The following is a 14,203-nucleotide window of genomic DNA, read 5'->3' as shown; positions in this document are numbered from 1 at the left end:
ACTCAACCTGCAGCCTGGTAAGGCCGTGTGCGACAATGCTGCAAACCTGGGTGCGGCACTTCGCCTGGGCATTGTGACACACGTACCTTGTATGGCTCACGTGTTGAACCTTGTCGTCCAGCAATTTTTAACACACTATCCCGGCCTAGATGGCCTTCTGAACAGGGCACGAAAACTGTCAGCTCACTTCCGCCGTTCAAGCGCCGCAGCAGAGCGACTTGCATCGCTCCAGAAGTCTTTCGGCCTGCCGGTTCATCGCCTGAAATGCGATGTGGCGACACGCTGGAATTCAACTCTCCACATGTTACAGCGACTGTGGCAGCACCGCAGAGCCCTGGTGCAATACGTCATGACGTATAGCCTGGGCCAACGAGATGCAGAGGTGGGGCAGATCACCCTGATGGAGTGGTCTCAGATCAAGGACCTATGCACCCTTCTGCACAGTTTCGACATGGCGACGAATATGTTTAGCTCTGACAATGCCATTATCAGCATGACGATTCCAGTCATTTACATGCTGGAGCACACGCTAAACACTGTTCGGAGTCAGGGGGTGGGACAACATGAAGGGGAGGAACTACAGGAGGATTCATATGCGCAAGGGACAACAACATCACCAAGGTCCAGACGTTCATCATCACCAACGCAGCAGGCATGGGACCATGGGGAACAGGGATCGACAAGGGCGCATAGTAGCAGGCGAAATGTTGAGCAAGGTGCAGGAGAACATGAAGAAATGGAGGACGAACTGTCCATGGACATGGAAGACTCAGCGGATGAGGGAGACCTTGGTCAAATTTCAGTTGAAAGAGGTTGGGGGGAGATGTCAGAGGAAGAAAGAACGGGTAGCACCTCTATGCCACAAACACAGCGTGGACTTGGTCCGCATGGCTGCGCAAGACACATGAGTGCCTTTTTGTTGCACTACCTCCAACATGACAGTCGTATTGTCAAAATTAGAAGTGATGATGACTACTGGATTGCCACACTATTAGATCCCCGGTACAAGTCCAAATTTTGTGACATAATTCCAGCCATAGAAAGGGACGCACGTATGCAGGAGTATCAGCAGAAGCTGTTACTCGATCTTAGCTCGGCTTTTCCACCAAACAACCGTGCAGGTGCAGGGAGGGAATCTCCCAGTTGTAACTTGACAAACATGGGACGGTCTCGTCATCTTCAACAGTCTACCCGTACCAGTAGGACCGTATCTGGTGCCGGTAACAGCAATTTTATGGAATCTTTTCATAATTTTTTTAGACCCTCTTTTGCAAGGCCACCAGAGACAACAAGTCTGACACATACTCAACGGCTGGAGAGGATGATACAGGAGTATCTCCAAATGAACATCGATGCCATGACTGTGCAACTGGAGCCTTGCTCCTTTTGGGCTTCAAACCTAGAAAAATGGCCAGAGCTCTCCAGTTACGCCTTGGAGATTTTGTCGTGTCCAGCTGCCAGCGTTGTCTCTGAACGTGTATTCAGTGCTGCTGGGTGTGTGCTGACAGATAAGCGCACGCGTCTGTCCAGTGACAATGTGGACAGACTGACGTTCATCAAAATGAACAAGTCATGGATCCAGAAGGAATTTACTACCCCTGTGTCATCCTGGGGAGAGTAAATGCTTGTTGATTTGGAATGTGCTTGATGCATCCTGTTTGCAACTAGGGCCCAAGTGCTGCCACTGATGGGGTGGGTGTCTGTGTGGCCCAATTTTTGGAAAAAAGGGAGACTCCGCTTGGAGTAACCCTTGCTTGCTGTGTTTTTAAAAGAAGCCAAGATGAACAGAGCTGGGATCAGGAAAGACTTTGCTACCTACCCCGGTGTCATCCTGGGGACGGTTAAGAATAGCGTATTTTTGAATGTGCTTGATGCAAATGTAGCTGTGAAGTGTACAACTGGGGCACAACTGCTGCCACTGAAGGGGTGGGTGTGTGTGGGGCCCAATTTTTGGAAAAAAGGGAGACTCCGCTTGGAGTAACCCTTGCTTGCTGTGTTTTTAAAAGAAGCCAAGATGAACAGAGCTGGGATCAGGAAAGACTTTGCTACCTACCCTGGTGTCATCCTGGGGACGGTTAATTATGGTGTATTTTTGAATGTGCTTGATGCAAATCAAAACATCCTGTTTGCAACTAGGGCCCAAGTGCTGCCACTGATGGGGTGGGTGTCTGTGTGGCCCAATTTTTGGAAAAAAGGGAGACTCCGCTTGGAGTAACCCTTGCTTGCTGTGTTTTTAAAAGAAGCCAAGATGAACAGAGCTGGGATCAGGAAAGACTTTGCTACCTACCCCGGTGTCATCCTGGGGACGGTTAAGAATAGCGTATTTTTGAATGTGCTTGATGCAAATGTAGCTGTGAAGTGTACAACTGGGGCACAACTGCTGCCATTGAAGGGGTGGGTGTGTGTGGGGCCCAATTTTTGGAAAAAAGGGAGACTCCGCTTGGAGTAACCCTTCCTTGCTGTGTTTTTAAAAGAAGCCAAGATGAACAGAGCTGGGATCAGGAAAGACTTTGCTACCTACCCCGGTGTCATCCTGGGGACGGTTAATTATGGCGTATTTTTGAATGTGCTTGATGCAAATCAAAACATCCTGTTTGCAACTAGGGCCCAAGTGCTGCCACTGATGGGGTGGGTGTCTGTGTGGCCCAATTTTTGGAAAAAAGGTAGACTCCGCTTGGAGTAACCCTTGCTTGCTGTGTTTTTAAAAGAAGCCAAGATGAACAGAGCTGGGATCAGGAAAGACTTTGCTACCTACCCCGGTGTCATCCTGGGGACGGTTAATTATGGCGTATTTTTGAATGTGCTTGATGCAAATCAAAACATCCTGTTTGAAACTAGGGCCCAAGTGCTGCCACTGATGGGGTGGGTGTCTGTGTGGCCCAATTTTTGGAAAAAAGGGAGACTCCGCTTGGAGTAACCCTTGCTTGCTGTGTTTTTAAAAGAAGCCAAGATGAACAGAGCTGGGATCAGGAAAGACTTTGCTACCTACCCCGGTGTCATCCTGGGGACGGTTAAGAATAGCGTATTTTTGAATGTGCTTGATGCAAATGTAGCTGTGAAGTGTACAACTGGGGCACAACTGCTGCCACTGAAGGGGTGGGTGTGTGTGGGGCCCAATTTTTGGAAAAAAGGGAGACTCCGCTTGGAGTAACCCTTGCTTGCTGTGTTTTTAAAAGAAGCCAAGATGAACAGAGCTGGGATCAGGAAAGACTTTGCTACCTACCCCGGTGTCATCCTGGGGACGGTTAATTATGGCGTATTTTTGAATGTGCTTGATGCAAATCAAAACATCCTGTTTGCAACTAGGGCCCAAGTGCTGCCACTGATGGGGTGGGTGTCTGTGTGGCCCAATTTTTGGAAAAAAGGGAGACTCCGCTTGGAGTAACCCTTGCTTGCTGTGTTTTTAAAAGAAGCCAAGATGAACAGAGCTGGGATCAGGAAAGACTTTGCTACCTACCCCGGTGTCATCCTGGGGACGGTTAATTATGGCGTATTTTTGAATGTGCTTGATGCAAATCAAAACATCCTGTTTGCAACTAGGGCCCAAGTGCTGCCACTGATGGGGTGGGTGTCTGTGTGGCCCAATTTTTGGAAAAAAGGGAGACTCCGCTTGGAGTAACCCTTGCTTGCTGTGTTTTTAAAAGAAGCCAAGATGAACAGAGCTGGGATCAGGAAAGACTTTGCTACCTACCCCGGTGTCATCCTGGGGACGGTTAATTATGGCGAATTTTGGAATGTGCTTGATGCAAATCAAAACATCCTGTTTGCAACTAGGGCCCAAGTGCTGCCACTGATGGGGTGGGTGTCTGTGTGGCCCAATTTTTGGAAAAAAGGGAGACTCCGCTTGGAGTAACCCTTGCTTGCTGTGTTTTTAAAAGAAGCCAAGATGAACAAGTCATGGGTCAGCAAAGACTTTATCTACCTACCCCGGTGTCATCCTGGGGACGGATAAGAATGGCGTATTTTTGAATGTGCTTGATGCAAATCAAAACATCCTGTTTGCAACTAGGGCCCAAGTGCTGCCACTGATGGGGTGGGTGTCTGTGTGGCCCAATTTTTGGAAAAAAGGGAGACTCCGCTTGGAGTAACCCTTGCTTGCTGTGTTTTTAAAAGAAGACAAGATGAACAGAGCTGGGATCAGGAAAGACTTTGCTACCTACCCCGGTGTCATCCTGGGGACGGTTAATTATGGCGTATTTTTGAATGTGCTTGATGCAAATCAAAACATCCTGTTTGCAACTAGGGCCCAAGTGCTGCCACTGATGGGGTGGGTGTCTGTGTGGCCCAATTTTTGGAAAAAAGGGAGACTCCGCTTGGAGTAACCCTTGCTTGCTGTGTTTTTAAAAGAAGCCAAGATGAACAGAGCTGGGATCAGGAAAGACTTTGCTACCTACCCCGGTGTCATCCTGGGGACGGTTAATTATGGCGTATTTTTGAATGTGCTTGATGCAAATCAAAACATCCTGTTTGCAACTAGGGCCCAAGTGCTGCCACTGATGGGGTGGGTGTCTGTGGGGCCCAATTTTTGGAAAAAAGGGAGACTCCGCTTGGAGTAACCCTTGCTTGCTGTGTTTTTAAAAGAAGCCAAGATGAACAAGTCATGGGTCAGCAAAGACTTTATCTACCTACCCCGGTGTCATCCTGGGGACGGATAAGAATGGCGTATTTTTGAATGTGCTTGATGCAAATCAAAACATCCTGTTTGCAACTAGGGCCCAAGTCCTGCCACTGATGGGGTGGGTGTCTGTGTGGCCCAATTTTTGGAAAAAAGGGAGACTCCGCTTGGAGTAACCCTTGTTTGCTGTGTTTTTAAAAGAAGCCAAGATGAACAGAGCTGGGATCAGGAAAGACTTTGCTACCTACCCCGGTGTCATCCTGGGGACGGTTAATTATGGCGTATTTTTGAATTTGCTTGATGCAAATCAAAACATCCTGTTTGCAACTAGGGCCCAAGTGCTGCCACTGATGGGGTGGGTGTCTGTGTGGCCCAATTTTTGGAAAAAAGGGAGACTCCGCTTGGAGTAACCCTTGCTTGCTGTGTTTTTAAAAGAAGCCAAGATGAACAGAGCTGGGATCAGGAAAGACTTTGCTACCTACCCCGGTGTCATCCTGGGGACGGTTAAGAATAGCGTATTTTTGAATGTGCTTGATGCAAATGTAGCTGTGAAGTGTACAACTGGGGCACAACTGCTGCCACTGAAGGGGTGGGTGTGTGTGGGGCCCAATTTTTGGAAAAAAGGGAGACTCCGCTTGGAGTCACCTTGCGGTGTTTTACATGATTTTAGAATGGCGTGCCATGCCTATATCTGTGTGTCCTCCTCTTTTTCCTTGTCCAGCTGTTTTGTTTTCGCATGAGTATATGTCCTTGTCACTTTCCCATGTGTTTGTGTTGTGTTGTGAGTTGTTTGTCACCTTTTGGACACCTTTGAGGGTGTTTTCTAGGTGTTTTACTGTGTTTGTGATTGCCTGCCATTGTTTCCTATTGGCTCGAGTTCGGTTCGTCGAACGTTCGACGAGCCGAACTCGAACGGGAGCTCCGTTCGGCGAACCGACCTCGAGCCGAACCGGGACCGGTTCGCTCATCTCTACTCCTGGACATAGCATTCGAATTACCAGGTCCCTGAAGGCTGAAATGCGTAGTGGCCGGAAATCATGAACAATTACAATGGGCGTATGTGCTGTAGATCCTGCGTCAGTTGTAGCTTGGAACTTTGTCTTTTCACGGATTTGCCCGTCTCTCATGGTGTTGGGCTATTTTCGGATCAAAATGGTGTGTCCCTCCATGGCCCGTATCATGGGTTATTTCAGGGGCAAATTTAACTCTCTTAGCACTTTTCTCCTTAATTGTGGCCGTTGAATTGTGGGGTCAAGGTCTATCCAACCAGCATATTTGTTGTTTTTCAGACAATTTAGGGCTCGTGCATAGTAATAATAACACAGGTTTCCAAGGGTAAAAATTTTTGAAAGATGTGATTTTTTTCATACTTTCGATCATTGGACTCAGTAAAAATATTGAAAAAATATCATCACGTACAGTTTTTTCACAAACACTGATTCTATAGGTGTTAGGGCCAGGTGGACGGGCAGACCCAGGAGGTGGATCTACTGGGCCGAACACCTTAATGAAGGCAAGGGGTCCGGTAGCCGGAGCACTACGGGTAGCAGGACAGTCCGTGCAAAAGAGTGGAATGGAGAAGTCCCTGGGACCACGGAGTCACTGATGGTAGTCCGGGTGACGGAGCTCAGGTTCGGAGGCCGAGATGTCAGGCAGAGTCCGGAACCGATGGAGCGAGAGGACGGGTCACCACAGGGATCAGAGATGGTACGGACTGACGGGATGGCAGATAGTCAGCGTTCGGGGTTCGGGAATCGGCAGGACCGGATGGCGAGGCAGGAGCGGCTCTAGAAGAGAGATAGGTAAGTATATCACAGAGACACAAGGAGACCTGACTCCTAGCTTAGGAAACACGAAGAACAGGCCCCGCCCACTTGGACATTAAACCCCTTTATACCCTGTACCTGTGTGTTCAATTTCCTGTCAGTGGATGCTGGCCCTTTAAGAGAGGGTCAATGACCGCGCGCGCGCCCTAATGCGCATGCGCGAGGCCCGGGTGCCAGAAGCCAGGGCACGGAGCGGTGTATAGGAAGCAGGGGAGCCGGCCTGGAGCAGGGCTGCCGACGGGCGCCGGGAGCGGGGACCGGGCCGCCTGGGGACCGCAGGTGGTGGAGGCTGGAGACCGTGGAGCGGGGGATGTCTGCCAGAGGAGCCGGGGAGCGAAGCAGGGAAGCCGGGGAGCGTGGCAGGTGAGCCGGGGGGCAGAGCAGGGGACCCGGAGAGCGTGACAATAGGTTTCCAAAAGGTTAGAATTCTGAAAAGATTCCCTCCATACTTTTCTGAAGATGGTGCTCTAGTGTATTCAAGCGATGTTCCTGTGCTGATGGAAAATGTAACATTAAGTACAATGTGAGCGAGTGGAGACACGTCATTGTTTCATCCAAAAAGTCTGAAAGCTGTGCTACTGCTCAATGGCAGTAAGTATTCTTCAGTGTGTGTAGGGCATGTGTCGCGGGCAGAGGGGCCACGCACGCTACGCTCGGGTTCGGGGACTTCTGCTGCTGCTGCTGCTCGGTGGCTCGAGCGGAGGGCCAGATCCGGGGACTCGAGCAGCGCTCCTCGCCCACGAGTGAAAAGGGGGTGGTTTGTTTGGGGAGATAGTTAGTGACGTCACCCACAGGTCGTGGTGATAATGGGCACCACCACTGCTGGTGACGGGGATCCCGGGAGCGATGGCAGGGAGCAGCTAGGATGTTGGTTCCCCCTCCGTGGGTAGGGGTTGGTGATCCCGGGGCCCGGTGGCGGTACGGGGAGGCTGGATGGCTGGGGTGTACGTACCGAGGGAGCCCGTTTGCCCGCAGGCGCTGGCCCTTGGATCTCTAGCCTATGGCGGTGGCTTTTTATCCTCACGGTGTGGACGGTTGCCTTCTGTCGGGTCTTGGGTGTTAGGGAACCCCTGGGATTCCGGTCACTCTCGGATTTGACCATTGTCGGCGGCTCCTAGCCTGGTCAGGGTCCAATGGCCCTGCCTTTGTGCTTGGTACAGATCCGCTCACCGGTTCAGTTCCCCTCGGGTCACCGCCCGTCCCCGGTCCTACGGTTCAGCTGACTTGTACCACCTCCTGCAGACGGCCACCACCGTCTGCCGACCTTGCTGACAGTGCCTGGGCTCCTACCCAGACACTAACAGTTTCTGTCCTCTCACTTTCCACTACAAAACTAAACTAACTGCTTTTTCCCGCCTCCAGGCCTGTGAACTCCTCGGTGGGTGGGGCCAACCGCCTGGCTCCGCCCCACCTGGTGTGGACATCAGACCCTGGAGGAGGCAACAAGGATTTTGTGTGACTGATGTAGACTATCCAGGGGAGGGGGTGTGTGTGATTTTGTGTTTGTGACTACCTGGCTAGTCCAGGGCGTCACACATGCTATGCACTTGGAAGAAAGCTGTGAGAATTTAGACTTTATTCTCAAGAAACTTAACTACAAGGAGCATGGATGGTCAATATGTGGTGGTCTAAAAATGTTCTCATTGCTTCTTGGGCAGCAAGGAGGATATATTAAATACCCATGCTGTTCTGCCTCATGGCAGCCTGCTAATAGTCATTCATTGAAATTTCTGTTACAACCCCTAGAGGTCATTGTTATTCTTTTGAATTGCTGAGTTTCCCTTTAAGCTAAATGTATTCTGGGTAAGGAATGCCTCCCTGAGCTGAGAAGAAGCCTGCAGCCATTTTCTCTTTGGATTTGTCAGGAAAGGACATGCCGACTTACCTCTCTGTACATTCACCCCTGCCTAGTGTAATCCGGTGAGCAAAGCAAATTACATGTGTTAGTGATAGAATCCTAGATGGAAGAGTGTAGTAAATGCATTGTACATTGTACTTCTACACCTTTAGTGTCATCCCTGTCTTGTTTGTCTAGATAAGATTTCTATGTATTGCAGATGCAGTGACCTTTCACCTACATTCTCGTAAGAACTGCATCTCATGTACTGTTATGCTATGTTAACTCTGTATTAACACTGTACTGACTGTAATCATTTTCTTGTTATAGTTTTTACCCGTATAAAACAGTATCTTGGATATACCGTATTCTGTCTTCAACTGCATCTTGGATATTCCTATATTCACTGTATATTCCATGTATACTGCAATCAAGTTCACGTTACCAGCTAATAAATCAAGGCTATTGAACTCCACAGTCTGTTTATTTGAAATGTGAACTAGGGTTTAGCTGTATGCTAGAGATTCACAGCATTACGTAAAAGAAGGCAGAACACATGCTTTTTGTGTGAATTGGAAAGCCAGGTTAGGACTCTTCACTGGAGCAAAAAAAATTGGCCAACAAGAACATCTTTGTAACCGGGACTCAAGAACATTGTTGCATAAAGCTTAGTTGATCCCACCTAAAGTTCTCTTGCCACCACTCCACTGTAAGCTTGGACTGATGAAGCTGTTTGTGAAAGCGCTACTGAAAGAAGGAGAGATGTTTAAGTACCTGTGTACCAAGTTTCAGGGACTGTCAGAATCAAGTCTGAAGGAAGGTGTGATGCCCTGGCAAAACCAGGTAGTTACAGATAGGCCCCCGCACAACACCTTTCCTCACTTAGGAAACACACAGCCGACCTGAAACCCTAGTCACCTAGGACCCTGAAGCCAGGACCGAAACCAGCGGCCTAGCTAATTAAATGATTGAGGGCAGGATTATAGGTCCTATCCCACCTAAAGTCCCTCAAAGAAGACAACAGCCCACTGATAGGGATAAGGCCACCGCCAGGGCCCTTAGATCCCACGGGCCAGCGCCTGCGGGCACGGCTCCTTAGGCCATATCCAGCCGGGAGCGGACTCCTGAGTTCCAGACCAGGCAGTCCACCATACACAAAAACAAGTGCAGAGTAAAGGACAGCGACCACCAGCCTGGGTGGGGGACCTGAATGCAACCGGCCGGGGCGGCAGGCCACCAGCACCTTTGGTTTACCGAAAGACTCGTGTGATTCATTTACTGTGAGTAACCAAACATCCCCCTGCTTGCTCAGGCGCGCCGGCCCTTGCCATCACCATACCCTGCACAAAGACACTGGGCCCCGGGGCAATCATCCCTACACACGGAGGGGTTAACATCCAGCTGCCACTACATCTCTCCCGGGTATCCCATAACGGCAGCGGTGGTGTCCCACCTCACCACACACCGTTGGTGGCGTCACAAACTTAATACGGCCTAGCCCATACATCTACATTCCTCCTTTTATTCGACATGTCCGCGAGACCCCCGGGTCGAGCCACTCTCTTAGAAGGTCTGGATCCGACCAACGGCGGCTGCTGGCACAGGGGCAGCACAAAAGCATTTTTGTGGGTTCGGATATTCAGAAACCCATGAATGAAGGATGACGTGTTTTAAACAATAATGAAAACTGTTGAAAAAAGGGCTTGGGACTCTTTGAAAGAAGCAATAAATACGTTTCTAGGTAACAACAAAGAATCAAAATTTAAGTCCATCGTGGAGAACATGCTGAAACGTTTCAAAGCCTTGGGTTGTCTAATGAATTTGAAGTTACATTTTTTACATTCCTATTTGGACTACTTGTCTGAAAACCTTGGTGCTGGTGGGAAGAACAAGAAGGTTTTCATCGGAATATCAAGGAGATGGAACGACGATACCAAAGTAAATGAAACGTGAACATGATTGCCGGATGCTTCACAGAGAAGATCCACAGGCCTTCTATAAGAGAAAAGGGGGATCTAGAGAAAAGGAAAAAGTGCAAGAATAAATTTCTAATAAAGTTGCAGAATGACTGTACAATAAATAAATGTATTTTATATATAAAATTGTGAATATTTTTGGTTACAATAAGTATTTTTCTTGTTCATGTCACTTGTATGTAACTTCACACATGGATTGTACAAAATCAATATTTGATGGTTAAAAAAAAATATTTTTTTTTTTTTTTTTAAATCAGGACATTAGAAAACATAATAATCAGTCACTGGATTTGAAGTTTCATAAACCAAAATTTTACATAGCTGTGTAATTTGTCGGGCACCCACCGACAATAGAATAGCGCCAGATTTAGGAAGCTGGCTGAGGTCTGCAAAGTCTGTAGCCAGGTGACAAAATTGTCCAACCTGGGTTTCTTCCTTAAGTAGTCTCTGGTATGATGATATGGTATAATCCTGGCAGCCGGAGTCGAAATCCCTAGATTGCGGTTATGATCTCCAATCGGAATTGGAGCCCCTAGATTGAAGCCATGTAGCCAAGTGATCCTCTAGTTGAAGCCAAAGTCCCTAGACCGAGTCCACAAGGCATCCTGGTTCTGATCCCCTAGCCAGCTCCTAAGAGCTTAGACTAGATCATGCAACATCCATCAACAACCTGGTGACTCCAAGAAGTCCCCTTTTATAGCCATAACCTTCCCTTAGGATATACTGTGCCCTTATCAGATTGGTTGTACAAGGTTGCTTCTCTTATTGGATGAATTTCAAGCTGCATGGGTAATGTTCATTTAAATGATGTGGATAGAAAGACTGAAGATATCTACATGTAGTCTGAAATCCATCATGAATCAATACTATTTTACACAGTCATAAGCAGCCCATGGGCATTCACCTGCATTCAAACCAATAACAGCTCATAGACCAGACAATCCATCTACCACTGGACCAAAGACAGGAAGTTAAATCCACTGCCTGCGGTAACCAACTTAATCCTATAGGCTACTCACACAACAAACCCAACAGAAAGGAAAAAAACATGGCTTCGATTATCCATCCAATGAAAACGCATAACCATTGTGAGCCATTGGACAATGCAATTGGACACTTGGTGACATGGTGCACGGCCCAATGAATCAAGTCTTTACTTCATATTCACGGTTTAAGCCCTTGGGTTCTAATGTGCCCAGAGTACATATCCAGAAAGATTCTCTTTCTTTGAGCTAAACACAAGTCAACAATACATTGTAAGCAGATTCTATTACCAGTCCCACACCATTTTGTGACGCATAATCACACAGTGATCCAATTAAGATTCCAAGTCATCGAACATGTCCAAGCCATACGCAGAGGAGGCAATAGAATTAGGAAGCTCAAAGAAAGGGAATCTTTCTGGATATATACTCTGGGCACATTGGAACCCAAAGGCTTAAACCATGAATATGAAGTACAGACTTGATTCATTGGGCCATGCATGGACATAATGGACATAATTCTAATAGGCAGGACAGGTAATAAGGAGCACAAGTTATATGCTAAAATGTGTTGTGTGACAAGACAGACACAGGAAAGGACATGATAACAGGTGTAGGGACCAACAAGGTGAGACAAGGGGTATCAGGATAGGGTCAAGTAGGTATGAATGTAGTAATGGGGCAGGCATAGAGAATTGTATGTGAATGTGAATTACAATAAATCACTAAGGAAAGGAATATGTGAGTGTGTGCCTAATGTAAACTAATATTGTACTGGCAAAATTATAGATGGAAAGGGAGAAGGGGAGGGGGGAGAGAGGAGGCTGTAATTGACTACAAGGGTATGAGTTATGAGTGATCATAGGGATAGTGTTACATAAGTGGAAATACCTATGGAGGACCGGATGTGTAAGCGCATACCTTATACAAACCTATAGAGTGCTGATGGGTGAGAGTGTGATGTTAGATATAAGACATCCTATAGTGAATAGTGAGCCGTAATCAAGTGCAACAGGGATATTTCACGTGACTATGGGAACCTGGAAGGTAAAGAAAGGGGAGAAAAAACTGTTAGACAAGGTAATCAGACATAATGTAACCAGTTGATCAGACATGATCACCTGGTTTGAGACCCCCTGCCTTACACTATATAGATATCATGTTCATTCCCCATCTATCTTGCTCAGGAGAGCATCTCCCTCCCCCGGCACCAAGAGCAGCTCATACTGAATTGTTACATTGACTAGTAACACTGCACACAGAAATGCACCTTAATATTCCACTGTTAACCCTTTCCTCCCAGCAGTAACACACAACTCCTCACCTTGATATCATGGTGATTTATGGTCAGAATGACTTCAATGCGGTCAGTGATTTCTATTCTAGCTCTGCTCACATAGATTTTATATCCACACTCAACTATAGGCCGTTCTTCATATTTTGGGGGCTTTTAGTCAGATATACTAGTTTGTGCCTGTATAGTATTGGTGTAGATGGGAGTGTAGGGCATGGGTTACATGGCACTGTGGTGGAATACTGATGGGAGGTATTGGTGCTGTGTTTGATGCTTCTACTGGGTATTTTCCTACAAATACTGGAACAGCTCACTGCTTAGAATGATCCTTCCCAGCTCTATAATATATTATATATACCCCACAATGCAGGCTCACACACACATTTGTCTCAAGTGTGTTGTAGGGACACAGATACAGTCTTGGTCATGTGACTAAAGGCTACTTTACACACTGCGATATCGGTCCCGATATCGCTAGTGTGGGTACCCGCCCCCATCTGTTGCGCGACACGGGCAAATCGCTGCCCATGCCGCACAACACCGACCAGACCCGTCACACATACTTACCTGCCCGGCGACGTCGCTGTGTCCGGCGAACCGCCTCCTTTCTAAGGGGGCGGTCCGTGCGGCGTCACAGCGACGTCACTGAGCGACCGCCCAATAGCAGCGGAGGGGCGGAGATGAGTGGCCGGAACATCCCGCCCACCTCCTTCCTTCCTCATAGCGGCTGGGAGGCAGGTAAGGAGAGGTTCCTCGTTTCTGCGGTGTCACACGGAGCGATGTGTGCTACCGCAGGAGCGACGAACTACATCGTTACTGCTGCAGTAACGATAATCGAGAATGGAGACCCATGTCACCGATGAGCGATTTTGCACGTTTTTGCAACGATGCAAAATCGCTCATCGGTATCACATGCAGCAACATCGCTAATGCGGCCGGATGTGCGTCACAAATTCCGTGACCCCAACGACTCCGCATTAGCGATGTCGCAGCGTGTAAAGCCCCCTTTAGTGGGAGTGGTGTACAGGGTCTTAGCAGTAAAGAGTATTCCATATTTCTGCCAGATACCCACAGAGATATTGAAATCTGAAAAAAGAGACTTCTGCTCATTGAAGGTAAGAACTGCTCACATAGCGTTCAACTCCACAGCAAACGAGTGCTCTAGCACTGGCATCTCAGCAGGGATATTCCCCTACTACACATGTGTGTCTAGGTCACTGTGACAGTTTACAGGACATAACTCAGGGCACCTAGACAGAAGGCAGAGGGACTACTTTCTATTTCTGGTGTAGAGCTTAGTACAATATATATATATTTATACTATTACATGGGACACATGTACCTTGTATTACCATTATTCGCTGTATATGAACCCCTTTTCTCCGGGCATTATTTGTCTATAGCATTTTTCACGAACCTGAGGCAACTGAGAACCCTTCAGTGAAGGAATTCCACTAACCCTCACAATACCTACCAGGGGCCTCCCTGCAGTAACTCAGGTAGTTGTACCCATTCTCTTTCCGCATTCTATGTGTTCTTCTTTCTTCTTTTTTTTCTTTTTTCTTCTTTTTATTTCTATCATGTAGTTCAGGGGTTTATAGATATATGTCCTGCATCTCATATTTCCTTTAGTGGTGCTTCTTACCCATTCTCATATCATTTACCCTAGTAT

The sequence above is a fragment of the Anomaloglossus baeobatrachus genome, unplaced genomic scaffold (genome assembly GCF_048569485.1).
Source record: "Anomaloglossus baeobatrachus isolate aAnoBae1 unplaced genomic scaffold, aAnoBae1.hap1 Scaffold_604, whole genome shotgun sequence".
Taxonomy (NCBI): Eukaryota; Metazoa; Chordata; class Amphibia; order Anura; family Aromobatidae; genus Anomaloglossus; species Anomaloglossus baeobatrachus.
The sequence above is the reverse complement of the archived record's forward strand: the minus strand, read 5'-3'. Positions refer to the sequence as shown.